This window comes from Miscanthus floridulus, chromosome 15 (assembly GCF_019320115.1).
Source record: "Miscanthus floridulus cultivar M001 chromosome 15, ASM1932011v1, whole genome shotgun sequence".
NCBI lineage: Eukaryota > Viridiplantae > Streptophyta > Magnoliopsida > Poales > Poaceae > Miscanthus > Miscanthus floridulus.
In genome coordinates this window covers 6006369-6021408 of record NC_089594.1, presented here as the reverse complement: position 1 = coordinate 6021408, position 15040 = coordinate 6006369, and the positions used below count along the sequence as shown (strand labels likewise).

Below are 15040 nucleotides of genomic sequence, written 5' to 3'. Positions count from 1 at the left end.
CTGCACCTCGAGCTGCTCCTCGGGCTCCTCGGGTATGACGACTGGGTTCTCGGTTTGCGATCCTGTATGATGCAATGCGTGTAAGTGATTATGCAAACGGTGCATCGAAGGAGATGAATGCAATGGATATGTTGAAATGCAAGGTAGTCAACATCATCGAAGAACTATACTACAAGCACATGTCATCTACTGCATTCTCTTCTACTACTAATATGTTAAGTTAACCTATCTTATGAAATGCTTCAAAGATACACCAAAGCTTTACGACTTTCTTAATCACACTTAAAGCGACACTGGCTTAAACCCTAGTTAATAATAGGTTTGAATAGCAACCTATGTTTCTGATGCTCCTAAAAATCTGAGAAAATTGCAGTAGCATACTACTACCCTAAACAGACTACCATAAAAATTTCATGGCATTTGGATAAGTAAACCATCCTACACAAAAATGACAAGCTATAGCATAAAAATGAGCATGAAATTACTTTGTACTATGAAAAGTGTCAAACAACAGAATTAGTATTTTTCCTAAGTTCTTAATAGCATATAGTGACTGTACAAAAATTACCACATGCATGTTTTATACAAAGTTTGCTCTCTAGCAAAAATAACAAAAATCAGTTATAAAAGAAGCTTGAACTACACCTCAAAATTTTTCCACAGCACATGCATGAAATATATTTTTCCTAAGGAGTACATGACACAAGAAGATTAACAAACTTGAAATCATATTTTTCTGAAGCCTATATATTTTTCTACATATTTTTCAAGTTATCAGCAATATTCATGATTAAATAAAGTTCTACAGAAAAGTATCTCAAAAATGACATGCATAATTTTTCCCAAGTAGATCTGGTGATAAGGAACCTAGCAAATTTTGTTTCAACAAATTTGGAACAAGTTTGATCATCCAAACATTTTTCAAACCATTCTTGATTTCAAATAACAAATAATAAATGGAAAACAATTCGCTTAAGTGTTGCTGGGCCGGCCCGAAGGGACCCGACGGCCCACGACACGACGCAGCCCAAGCCTGGCTCTCTTCGGCTCGGCGGCTGACACGCGGGACCCCCGTGTCAATGACACAAAACAGGGGAGACGGCACACGTCGGCGCGGCGATGATCGAGCTCGCCGACGGTGATCTCCCCGGCGAAACCGACGGCACCAACGTGACCTACGTGAAGAACCGCGTCGATTGGTACCCTAACCTTGCTCCCTACTGACCCCTAAGCACTCTAGCCACGGAGCGCGGCGGCTCGGCCATGGCGCACGGCGGTGCGCGGCCGCGTTCCGGCCAGACGGAGCCGGCGAGGACGGTGACACCATCACTCGAGCAATAGCGCGCGACGGAGAAGACAAAACAAGAGGTAGGGAAGGCAGAGAGAAGCTGTGCCGTGCTAGCCACGGTGAGCTCTAACTCCGGCGAGTTGCGGTGGCGGCGGGAACTCAATTAGGCCACTACCTTGGGTTATCCGGCTCGACGGTGAGATGGAGTAGCTAGGGGAGGTGAAGACGGAGCTGAGCGCTAACTGGAGGCGGCAACGACACGGAGGCGAGCGAGCTGAGCAGCGGCGACTCTCCCTGCGGCAATGGCGGAAGCGCGAGCTCGGCTCGGAGGGGACTGACGATGCGAAGGAGCGCGGGCGAACCAAATAGGCCAGCTGCGGGGCGCGTGGCGATGTCGTGGCAGCGACGGTCTGACCTGCGGGGGCTGCGACGGCGTACGGACTCCACTTGGCGCACTGGGCCTGACGGCGGTCGGCCACTCGGCCTGACGAAGACGATCATCAGACCCGCGATCAGAGCCTGACGACGCCATTTGACAACGTTCTTTCTACTAAACCATGAAGTATTAGCTCATACCATCTACACAAGAGTTGTAGCTCTAAGTACCATCTGTAATTCATCTTAAATGATCAAGACCTAATTCGCCAAGGACAGAGAGTAAAATCATGTCAAAGTCAGGTTCAAGAAACTGAAAACTGAAACTTACACTTAGAAATTTCTAAGTGTTGAAATCAACCCAAATTCTGACTTGTGGGACCATTTTGAGCATGTTGTGCACATTTTCATGACTTGGTCACAAAATAACTTTTGTTCCTTATGTAATTTGCTACAACTTTGTTTTAGGTTGCTCTGACATGCAAACATTCCAAGTGGTACTTTTTAAACAGTCAAACCAAAAAGTCCTAGGGTCAAAACAAGTCAAACCATGATTTGAAATCTTAATTGGGCAAAATGATCAACTTGAACATTGTTCCTAATGACTTTCTAAGCATAGCTAAGATGTTTAACAATAGATTTAGCTATATCACACATTGGTCATACAATAATCAAGCACTAAAGGTACTGAAATGATGAAAACACTTGAAATGATACATTTGTTTCAAAGTCATGTTTCCCATGTTTCAAGTGACATATGCTCATGAATTGATGAATGATGCTCATGAATATGAAATGCAAGTGCAATTAGGCAAGAATAACACCAGGGTGTTACAGCCCTCCCTCCTTATAAAAATCTCGTCCCGAGATTTGGGTTACGAACCATTTGTTATAAAATTCTTCATAAGCTTTTTGTAGATACTCTCCTGTTTCCCAAGTTGCATCTCCCTCATCATGATGATCCCACTGTATCTTGTATGTTTTTTACCACACTATTCCGAGTAGCACGTTCCTTAGTGTCTAACACTCGGACTGGTTGTTCACGATACACCAAATCTGATTTGAGTTGGATACCTCGAGGTTCTATTCTTTCCTCCGGAACACGCAAACATTTCTTGAGGTGTGATACATGGAAAACTAGGAAAACGGTACTCATTGTCTCAGGTAACTCTAACTTGTAGGCTACCAGGCCTCTTCGTTCCAAGATCTTGTATGGTCCTACGAATCTTGCGGCAAGCTTTCTTCGGATTCCAAACCTTTTCTTCTTCATTGGTGTGACTTTCAGATAAACATAATCACCAACTTCAAACACAAGGGGTCTCCTTCTTTTGTCTGCATAGCTTTTCTGACATGATTGGGCAGCTTTCATATTCTGCTGAATAATATGAACTTTCTTCTCGGCTTCTTCTACAAAGTCAATGCCATAATACCTTCTATCACCAGGCTCGATCCAATTCAATGGTGTTCTACATTTTCTGCCATATAAAGCTTCGAATGGGGCCATCTTGATGCTTTCTTGATAGCTATTATTATAAGAAAACTCAGCTAACGGTAACCATGACTCCCATGATCCCTTGGAAGACAATACACAGGCTCTCAACATATCCTCCAAAATAGCATTTACTCGTTCAGTCTGACCATCTGTCTGAGGATGATAAGCGGTACTGCGAATTAAACTAGTTCCTAAGCCTTTGTGTAAATGTTCCCAAAAATGAGCCGTGAACTATGAGCCTCTATCAGATATTATGGTCTTGGGTATACCATGCAACCTCACAATTTCTGCGATATACTTCTCGGCATATTGAGGTGGTCGATAATCTGTTTTGACAGGCAAGAAATGAGCGGTCTTGGTAAGACGGTCCACAATTACCCAAATCGAATCATGTCCTTTTTGAGTAGTGGGCAAACCCGTGATAAAATCCATACTGATATCGTCCCACTTCCAACTAGGGACTGATAAGGGTTGCAACATACCGGTAGGTTTCATGTGAATGGCTTTCACTCGACAACATGTGTCACATCTGACAACATATGCTATAATTTCTTTCTTCATTTTGGTCCACCAATAACGAGATCTTAGTTCTTGATACATCTTACTACTTCCGGGATGGATAGATAGCTTAGACAGGTGAGCTTCATCCATGAGTTTATTCCTAAGCTCTCGATCCTTGGGAACCACAAGACGGTTGTCAAACCACAACACACCCTGTTCATCCACTTTAAAGTGTTGAGACGGCTTTTCTTTATTTTCTCTTTGATGTGGAATATCCCCTTGTCAGTTTTCTAACCTTCTATTATCTTACTCTCCAAAGAGCAACTAATCTGAATACTATTTAACACAGCAGGATGCATTAGATCGAATCCATCTTCAAGTAAGGGCTGCACAGTCAAGTAATGTGACTTTCTGCTCAAAGCATCTGCCACTACATTGGCTTTGCCAGGATGATATTGCACATTCAAGTTGTAATCTTTGATCAATTCCAACCATCTACGTTGTCTCATGTTTAGCTCTGGTTGGGTAAAGATATACTTAAGACTCTTGTGATCCGTGAAAATATTGCACACATTACCAAGTAGGTAATGTCTCCAAATTTTTAGGGCGTGCACAACTGCAGCAAGTTCAAGATCATGTGTTGGATAGTTGACCTCGTGCTTTCTCAATTGACGTGATGCATAAGCTATGACTCTCCTTTCTTGCATAAGAACACAACCCAATCCAGTCTTTGATGCGTCGCAAAACACATCAAATGGTTTCTCTATATCCGGTTGTGCTAGAACAGGAGCAGTGGTCAACAGTTTCCGCAAAGTGTGGAAAGCTGCTTCACACTCCTCTGTCCACACAAACTTGTGATCCTTCTGTAGGAGACTCGTCATCGGTTTGGCGATCTTTGAGAAATCTGGTATAAAGCGACGGTAATAACCCGCTAGTCCTAAGAAACTTCTAATCTCAGGAACTGTGGTCGGTGCTTTCCAATTCATAACTTCTTGCACCTTACTTGGATCGACTGAAACTCCATTCTCTGACAGAATGTGACCAAGGAAAGGAACTTCCTTCAACCAGAATTCGCATTTGCTAAACTTAGCATACAATTGATGATCTCTAAGTCCTGGTCAAGACAGTTCTCAGATGCTCTTCGTGATCTTTCTCATTCTCGGAGTACACCAGAATGTCATCGATGAACACTACCACAAACTTATCCAATTCTGGCATGAAAACTGTATTCATCAAAACATACATAAAGTATGCGGGAGCATTTGTCAAGCCAAAAGACATGACAAGATACTCATACAACCCGTATCTGGTGGAAAATGCAGTTTTTGGTATATCCTGTGGCCTAATCTTGATCTGATGATAACCGGATCTCAAATCTATTTTTGAGAACACCTTGGCCTTGGATAATTGGTCAAACAGAACATCAATATGTGGCAAGGGATATTTATTCTTGACGGTCACAGCATTGAGTGGCCTATAATCTACGCACATTCTCAACGTGCCCTCTTTCTTTTTCTTCACAAACAAAGCTGGACATCCCCATTCAGACTTGCTTGGCCGAATAAACCCCTTTTTCGACAAATCTTCTAATTGCTTCTTTAGCTCAGCTAACTCGTCGGGAGGCATCCGATAGGGCCTCCTTGAAATCGGAGCTGTTCCGGGGACTAACTCAATTCCGAACTCAATCTCTCTATCTGGCGGAAGACCAGGTAGCTCATCCGGGAATACGTCCGGGAATTCACACACTACCGGAATCTGATGAATAGGAATGACTGCCGTAGCGCATGTAACACTTATAAGGTCTGTTCTTCGAGGTAATGGTACTTGGAAAGTACCCTCACCCAGGGGATCCTTAAGGGTAAGTACTCGACCTCCAGTATCTATGACTGCTCCCCAATCCTTCATCCAATTCATCCCTATAATGACATCCAAGACTAACCCAGGCATAACTATCAAGTTCACTCGGAACTTTCTGCTACCTAATTCAAGGGTTGCCCCTCGAACCATCCGGTTGGTCAAAACATCAGCCCCTGCTGAACTTATACGGTAACCATAACCCAATTCTGTGCATAGTTGTTCATATTTCTGTGCAAATGCTTGACTCATAAAAGAATGCGATGATCCGGAATCAAATAGAACAACTGCAGGGTTTTCATTGACAGTAAACTTACCAGCAGTGACGGGCTCTCCCTCTGGAATTTCATCCACTGTTGTACTGTGCACTCTAGCATTATAAGTCTGCTGCTTCTTCTTGGGCGGGTATGGACAAAACCTCGAGAAATGACCGGGTTGATCGCAGTTATAGCAGGGTCCTCTCACTGTCCCGGCAGATCCCACAGCTCCCTTGGAACTGCCTTGTACCGCAGTTGCGGCTGCTTTGTTGGGCTGTACTGCCATCTTGTACGGCTTTTGAGGTCCACGGAAATTTTGGCTTCTTGGCTGAGGTGGCCTGAATCTAGCGCCAGGTGCCGATGGGCGATAAGGAGGACGACCTCCCATAGGTGCTCTAGCTTGAGACGGCCCACCTTCGAAGGCTCTCTTGCGTGTCTTGGCTGCGGTGCTGGCGTTGTTATTCTTCTCCTGCTTCAGACAGTCACTGATGAAATCGTTGAATCTGACGCGGTTGTTGGTACCAACATGCTTCATCATTTTTGGATTGAGACCCCTCTTAAAACTGGCTATTCTCTTAGCATCTGTGTCAACCATGTTGGGAGCATAGCGACATAAGTTGTTGAAAGCATGCAGGTATTGCGTCACGGTCTTGGTACCCTGGTTCAATGCCAGAAACTCTCCCAACTTCATTTCTGTCAGCCCGGGTGGAATATAGACTCCGCGGAAGGCCTCAGCAAACTCTCTCCAAGAAATCTGAGCATTTGGAGGGAAGGTGGTGCGATGGTGCTTCCACCACATTCCCGCCGGTCCTTGCAATTGAAGTGCAGCATACTCCGTTTTTAGCACCTCAGTCATTCTCAACACACGGAATTTATCTTCCATCGTGTTGATCCATTCCTCAGCATCAAGTGGCTCTGTTGCTTCCTTGAAGACTGGTGGCCTGGTGTCCATGAAATCTTTGAAGCTGCTATATTGGTTCACTCCCATGCCACCACCTTGATTGTTACCACGTTGAACGTTGTTGGCGATGGTTCTGAGAAGATCCTCCATGTTCTTCTGAGATTGTTCTGTGTTGCGCTGACTCCCGAGTAGCTGTGCGAGGAACATTTCGGGGGTAAACGGGGGCGGAGGTGGCAAATGCGGTTCATGGGGAGGTTCATTGTTGTTGCTGTGGTTTCCACCACCACCACCACCACCACCGGTCCCTGCACCGTTGGCACCGGGCTCAGCGGCCTCATACGTGGTTCGGCGAGTGTTGGTCATCTGCATATTTCAGCAACAAGTATGATTGAGTGAAGCTGTAATAATTGCGAGTGAGGGAAAAATTATGCCATACTGAATTTACTGGAGAGAATAAATTCATACAATAAAAACAGAGGCACAACAATCGCAATTCCAATTAAAACAACAGCACTTAATCGAGTTACTTAAACGGCAAACATCGCGTCCATACAATCACATTGCCAGTATACATACACTGGACTTTTTATGCGTTCAGATATCGCATTCGAAAATCAAGTTCCAAACACATGCCAATTCTCATACGTTCGAAGCAACATACGATAGATTACATGCCAACAAAAGAAAGGTCATCGCGACAAGACCTAGATACTAGCGCAAAGCTACTAGCCTACTCCTCGGGGCCATCGTCGGGATCGGAGACGTCACCATCGCCTCCAGGTGAAACTACAGGCTCATCCTGGTTGTCGTCGTCGATGTCCATGCCAGCGGCGTTCGGTGGAGCATATGGGCCAACCCCATTGTAGAGCGCGTGAAACTCCTCGTGCAAGTAGCCGTTGTATTCCTCTAGCTCATCGACTCTCTGCAACAGAAGGTTTCTTGCGTTCCAGGCTTCATTCCTTTCCTGAACCAACTGTCCAATCATGCGATCTGCATTGTTGTTGGCTTGAGTCAACGTATGCACTCGCTGCATAGCTCTATCACCTCTTTCAACCGCCTGATCTCGCTGTAGATTCATATCAGCCAACTGCTCCTGCAAGCTAGCTATAGCTCGAGCCTGTCTCTTCTTCTGCTTCTTCCCTTTGAGCTTATCCTCACTACGCAAGCCAGTCAAAGTCCAGTAGGTACTCTCAAGACCCTCATACGCTCTGATGGCGGCGAACATAGCACTCATTGCCTGGTTGTCGCTAGCCTGTCCCTCAGCTGGACCTCTGACCAATGCGCTTCCTTCAGGCTGAACCCAAATGGCATCGCGGGGATCATCCCTAGGAAAAGTACCAGCTAAAGCTGCTGCAAGCTCACTGGGAAATCTGCTCATAATGTCCCTGATGACACGGAAGGCTGCTCCCTCTGCACCCTCAGCTGGAGTGCGACCCTCAAACTCCAAATGCCAACCATCCCAATCTGGAGCATTACCGAGAGCAGGAACCGTGATCTCCACCACTGCAAGTCCATCATCTGCTAACTGGCTCTCATTCCAAGAGTACACCGGCTCCTGACCCTCTGGGTACCCCACATCATGGAGCACTCTCCAAAGCAAAGTCGGCATGCCAAACTCGCTCAAGAAGGTGTCCGTGGTGCGGTGCTCCCTCAGGGCCAACGGACGTCGAGGTGCTCTTCCTCCGGTGGACTTATGGGCGGTCTGCTTCGTGCGGGCCATCTGTAGCAAAAGTTCTCTTATTACCTCGGGGAAACATATTTTAGGTGATACAACTTTTATCAAAATGAGATAATCAATTTATAAGGGGAGGTATGCATGAGATGAATGAGATGCACAAGTACATGATGTATGTACGGGTCGTACGTTCTCACAAACTTAGGAAATAAATAATTTCTAACGACGAATTCGGTGGCATAACAACGATCTCTCATTTACGTAGCTAATACGTTCTACACGATAGCGTTGTTATGTACCTGCAGAAGATTCATTTCAGCCCAATTCCCAATGAATGCATAAAAGCAGTAAAATTTTATCTACACGCTCTACACGAATCCCCAGATACGTGTACAACGGTAGTAACTACCCGAATCATCATCCTAATGATGGCATCGCCTCCACAGACGGAAGACCCTCACATGAGATACCTTGGTAAAACATGCGTAGAACATGTAATTACTCCAGTATCATATAAGCATTCACCCTAGATCGGCGGTGTATCCGATCATGCTCTCACAACTCACACTTACCGAGGCGTAGAGGCAATTGATCCATTCATTACCACTCAAACAAGTGGCACTCATACAATAGCACGCCGTATGAGCGACGAAAGAGAAATATGATGCAAGAACCCCAGTCAGTACTTAATTAAGCCACCTAAAGTCCTTAACTGGGCATAACGGATATGATCACTGGCACACTTTATAGTTTTAAAATCACGTTTTCCAATGCCTTTTTGTTTTAAATACACTTGTGAACAGTAACACGCTAAACCATGCTCTGATACCAGCTATGACAGAACCGACCAATTATACGAAATTAAGTAAGAAAATCATCCGCCAGCGCAGACGCTTTAGCAAACTTAAGCCCGTATAACCCGGTAGTCCGTGAAATCACGAAGGATTTCAAAACAACTCATGTCCCAACCATGATCGTACTAAGTTTAGCGGTCACCAATCACATATTACATAAAAGTTTGCATAACAGATACATCAGAGTTTAAACATAGTTATTACAAAACAAGTTCGAATAAAAAGTAGCGGAAGTCATTTGCTTAAAACCACACACACTCACACGGAGTTCAAATATAGTGCCAGCGAATGATCATCTCCAACAAAAGCATCAGATGAGACGTAAGGAATGACCATGCCCATGGTCCTAAGCATCACCCATCGCAGGATACAGGCAGTTGATACAGTAGCCATAGTACATCTGCCCATCTGCAACAAGTGGGAATAAAACCCTGAGTACGAGAATGTACTCAGCCAGACTTACCCGACATAACCGAAAATAATGACACCAAGGATTATGAAGGGCTTTATAGTAGGGTAGCTGACTCATTTGCAAAAAGAAGCATTTTTAGCAATTCAAGAACCTGTCTAAAAGCATTATTGCCAAGTTAATTATTATTAACCTGTCAACTAGGTTTGCACCTATGCTAGAGTAAACATGTGATTAAGCAGAGAATGATAACCAATGATCATTAAACAACTTCCATACTGTCATATTCACTATAACTGTCCAAGTGTTCCATAGCATTTACTACGATGAAGTAACTCAAGTCAAGTGCTCACTATCCAGGAGCGATGGCGATTCGAATCGATTCCTAACCAGCTGGTGATTTATTCCTTACACAAACCTCACTCACCCGCTAAAGTGAGATATTGATCACCGAGTCAACTTTCCAGGAATCTCGAGTTTGCCAGGAACCACATGTACCCGGGGGCCGACCGACTGCACTTTGGTCTTATCATCCCGCCCCCGTGTCCTACCACACCTGCTCCGGTACAGTGCGTTGCGGGCAATCTACTCGGCCCGAAAAATCTCCCAGCTTCGCGGTCGGAAGGTACTTTATCCGGCCAGCTAAATGTAAGGCATGCGTTCAACATGACTTGAGGCCCAACAACGGTCGGTCCTTAATCGACACAGACGGAAACACTACAGTTCAAAACTCTGCAAGTCTCCGTCCGGTCTCAACTTCATTTAACACTTAGTTATATTATGACTTCATAGTCATCCAAGCAGATCCAGGTAACCACCTATAGCTCGCAGGTGACAGGAAATCACCCGACTTCTACCGGTCTAAGCCAGCTAAGCATTGACTCGACTGCGGATACCAGGGTAACAAGGATATAGTATAACAAAGGTAAACAAGGTATAATGCAGCAACGGTTGCAAACAACTCCTGAACGTAATGCATCAATTAAAGTAAAGCATTTAATTAATTAATTGCAAACCGGGAGAAAAATGCTCCGGGGCTTGCCTCTCTCGAAGGAGCTCGGACGGTGATCGGGGCACTCCGGAAGTTCCTCAACGTCCTCCTCGTCGGCTTCTGGCACTTCCTGCTGCTGCACCTCGAGCTGCTCCTCGGGCTCCTCGGGTATGACGACTGGGTTCTCGGTTTGCGATCCTGTATGATGCAATGCGTGTAAGTGATTATGCAAACGGTGCATCGAAGGAGATGAATGCAATGGATATGTTGAAATGCAAGGTAGTCAACATCATCGAAGAACTATACTACAAGCACATGTCATCTACTGCATTCTCTTCTACTACTAATATGTTAAGTTAACCTATCTTATGAAATGCTTCAAAGATACACCAAAGCTTTACGACTTTCTTAATCACACTTAAAGCGACACTGGCTTAAACCCTAGTTAATAATAGGTTTGAATAGCAACCTATGTTTCTGATGCTCCTAAAAATCTGAGAAAATTGCAGTAGCATACTACTACCCTAAACAGACTACCATAAAAATTTCATGGCATTTGGATAAGTAAACCATCCTACACAAAAATGACAAGCTATAGCATAAAAATGAGCATGAAATTACTTTGTACTATGAAAAGTGTCAAACAACAGAATTAGTATTTTTCCTAAGTTCTTAATAGCATATAGTGACTGTACAAAAATTACCACATGCATGTTTTATACAAAGTTTGCTCTCTAGCAAAAATAACAAAAATCAGTTATAAAAGAAGCTTGAACTACACCTCAAAATTTTTCCACAGCACATGCATGAAATATATTTTTCCTAAGGAGTACATGACACAAGAAGATTAACAAACTTGAAATCATATTTTTCTGAAGCCTATATATTTTTCTACATATTTTTCAAGTTATCAGCAATATTCATGATTAAATAAAGTTCTACAGAAAAGTATCTCAAAAATGACATGCATAATTTTTCCCAAGTAGATCTGGTGATAAGGAACCTAGCAAATTTTGTTTCAACAAATTTGGAACAAGTTTGATCATCCAAACATTTTTCAAACCATTCTTGATTTCAAATAACAAATAATAAATGGAAAACAATTCGCTTAAGTGTTGCTGGGCCGGCCCGAAGGGACCCGACGGCCCACGACACGACGCAGCCCAAGCCTGGCTCTCTTCGGCTCGGCGGCTGACACGCGGGACCCCCGTGTCAATGACACAAAACAGGGGAGACGGCACACGTCGGCGCGGCGATGATCGAGCTCGCCGACGGTGATCTCCCCGGCGAAACCGACGGCACCAACGTGACCTACGTGAAGAACCGCGTCGATTGGTACCCTAACCTTGCTCCCTACTGACCCCTAAGCACTCCAGCCACGGAGCGCGGCGGCTCGGCCATGGCGCACGGCGGTGCGCGGCCGCGTTCCGGCCAGACGGAGCCGGCGAGGACGGTGACACCATCACTCGAGCAATAGCGCGCGACGGAGAAGACAAAACAAGAGGTAGGGAAGGCAGAGAGAAGCTGTGCCGTGCTAGCCACGGTGAGCTCCAACTCCGGCGAGTTGCGGTGGCGGCGGGAACTCAATTAGGCCACTACCTTGGGTTATCCGGCTCGACGGTGAGATGGAGTAGCTAGGGGAGGTGAAGACGGAGCTGAGCGCTAACTGGAGGCGGCAACGACACGGAGGCGAGCGAGCTGAGCAGCGGCGACTCTCCCTGCGGCAATGGCGGAAGCGCGAGCTCGGCTCAGAGGGGACTGACGATGCGAAGGAGCGCGGGCGAACCAAATAGGCCAGCTGCGGGGCGCGTGGCGATGTCGTGGCAGCGATGGTCTGACCTGCGGGGGCTGCGACGGCGTACGGACTCCACTTGGCGCACTGGGCCTGACGGCGGTCGGCCACTCGGCCTGACGAAGACGATCATCAGACCCGCGATCAGAGCCTGACGACGCCATTTGACAACGTTCTTTCTACTAAACCGTGAAGTATTAGCTCATACCATCTACACAAGAGTTGTAGCTCTAAGTACCATCTGTAATTCATCTTAAATGATCAAGACCTAATTCGCCAAGGATAGAGAGTAAAATCATGTCAAAGTCGGGTTCAAGAAACTGAAAACTGAAACTTACACTTAGAAATTTCTAAGTGTTGAAATCAACCCAAATTCTGACTTGTGGGACCATTTTGAGCATGTTGTGCACATTTTCATGACTTGGTCACAAAATAACTTTTGTTCCTTATGTAATTTGCTACAACTTTGTTTTAGGTTGCTCTGACATGCAAACATTCCAAGTGGTACTTTTTAAACAGTCAAACCAAAAAGTCCTAGGGTCAAAACAAGTCAAACCATGATTTGAAATCTTAATTGGGCAAAATGATCAACTTGAACATTGTTCCTAATGACTTTCTAAGCATAGCTAAGATGTTTAACAATAGATTTAGCTATATCACACATTGGTCATACAATAATCAAGCACTAAAGGTACTGAAATGATGAAAACACTTGAAATGATACATTTGTTTCAAAGTCATGTTTCCCATGTTTCAAGTGACATATGCTCATGAATTGATGAATGATGCTCATGAATATGAAATGCAAGTGCAATTAGGCAAGAATAACACCAGGGTGTTACAGCCCACATGTCATCGGGCCGTGCCGTGCTCGTGTTGGGCTAAAAAACGGGCTTCGTGCCGTGCCGTCGTGCCTCGGGCTGCATGGCCAAGTATAATCGCGACGCGAGATTGGGGACCTCCAGGGCTGCGTGCGAGGGGTGGGGGTGTGTGGGGGGGGGTGCGGGGGTATATTGATGAGGCTTTTACATGTATGCTATTAAAAAAGTTTGTAATTACACACAAGCCATTAAAAAAATTGAACGCACACAAGTGCCATCGTTCTGAACTTCTTTGCTCTCCAAGCCATTCTGTCGGTGTTCCATTCATTTTTCACCGTTACATGTGGGCCCAATCAGCATAAAGGTCCAAAATACCCCTCTCAGGCCCGCGTGCTCGGCAACTACAAGCTGCCCAAGCACTGCGACAACAACGAGGTGCTCAAGGCGCTCTGCCGCGAGGCGGGCTGGGTCGTCGAGGACAACGGCACCACCTACCGAAAGGTGAGGGAGGGAGCTTTATTTCGGCAATGCTTTTTTACTTCATTCCTAGTCCCTGATCTCTCTCCTAGATCTTGCCGGATGCTTTGTCTACGCCCACGCCCGCGCGCAGATCCAGTAGTCGACAGAGCTTTGGATGAGCTGAACTAAGCTCACCGTGCATTTCATGTCGCCTTGGTGGCAGGGATGCAAGCCGTTGCCAAGGATGATGAGCCCATGCTCATCCTCGTAGCTGCTGAGCGTGTCGTCCTCGAGCTTCCCAAGCCCGGTGCCGTCCTACCACGCCAGCCCGGCGTTGTCTAGCTTCCCGTGTCTGACACGCCTCGACCACAGCAGCGACAGCTACCACCCCCACAACCCGAGACCTAGCGCCGCCACCGCCGCGGCCTCTTCCCTGCTCCCATTCCTCCGGGGCCTGTCGAACCTCCCGTCGCTCCGCGTCTCTAGTAGCGCGCCCATCACGCCGTCGCTCTCCTCGCCCACGGCGATGTCGTGGCTGCCCACCAAGGTCCGCAAGACCGACTAGGACACCACCGTCGCCGACGTCGCCGACCCGTTTCGCCACCCCTTCTTCGTGGTCTCTGCCCTCGCCAGCCCTACCCGCGCGTGCCGCGCACGAGCACCCGGACACCATCCCTGAGTGCGACGAGTCCGACATCTGCTCCACCGTCAACTCCGGCCGCTGGATCAGCTTCCAGGTGGGCGCAGCGACCACGGCGCCCGCGTCGCCCACGTACAACCTCGTCAACCCGGACGATTGGATGATTGGGCACGGCCGCTTCCTTCGCCTGACGCTATGCGACGAGGATGGGGGAGGGGGCGAAGGTGATGCTGGCGAAGCCCATCCAGCTCACGGACCAGGTGGCGCAGCAGGTGGGGTATCAGTGCCTCCGGACGGACTACACAGAGCTACGGTCCCGCGCTAAGAAGCTCGTCGAGCTCCTGCGGCAGGCGGCGCGGGCCGAGCTGTACGAGCGCCCCGCCGTGCGCGTCATGGCCGACACGGAGCGGGCGCACTCCACAAGGCCGTGGGCATGGCCGCGCGCTGCTTCCAGGGCCACTCCCGCCTCCGCTGCTTCTTCACGCTCAACCCGGTGTTAGGGCTCCCGTGCACCCTCGCCCTGCTCGACTCCGCGCTCGAGGACATCGCCTGGCTCATCCGCATCTTGTCCCCGTAGGATGACGACGACGGCGACCTGCGGGGGCTCCCCAACATCGCGCAGAACGAGCCCGTGCTCGGCATGATCTAGGACAACATCACGTGCCTCCACACCGGCGGCCTCGCCGTGCGGGCCGACGCAGCCGCCACCCTCGCCTCCCTCACCAACGACA

General features: G+C 47.1%; 1 pseudogene; it reads left to right on the top strand.

Moving 5' to 3' along the window:
• The first annotated feature begins 11852 nt into the window (after positions 1 to 11852).
• Positions 11853 to 14809, top strand: LOC136506901 (protein BZR1 homolog 1-like; annotated as a pseudogene).
• Positions 14810 to 15040: the final 231 nt, after the last annotated feature.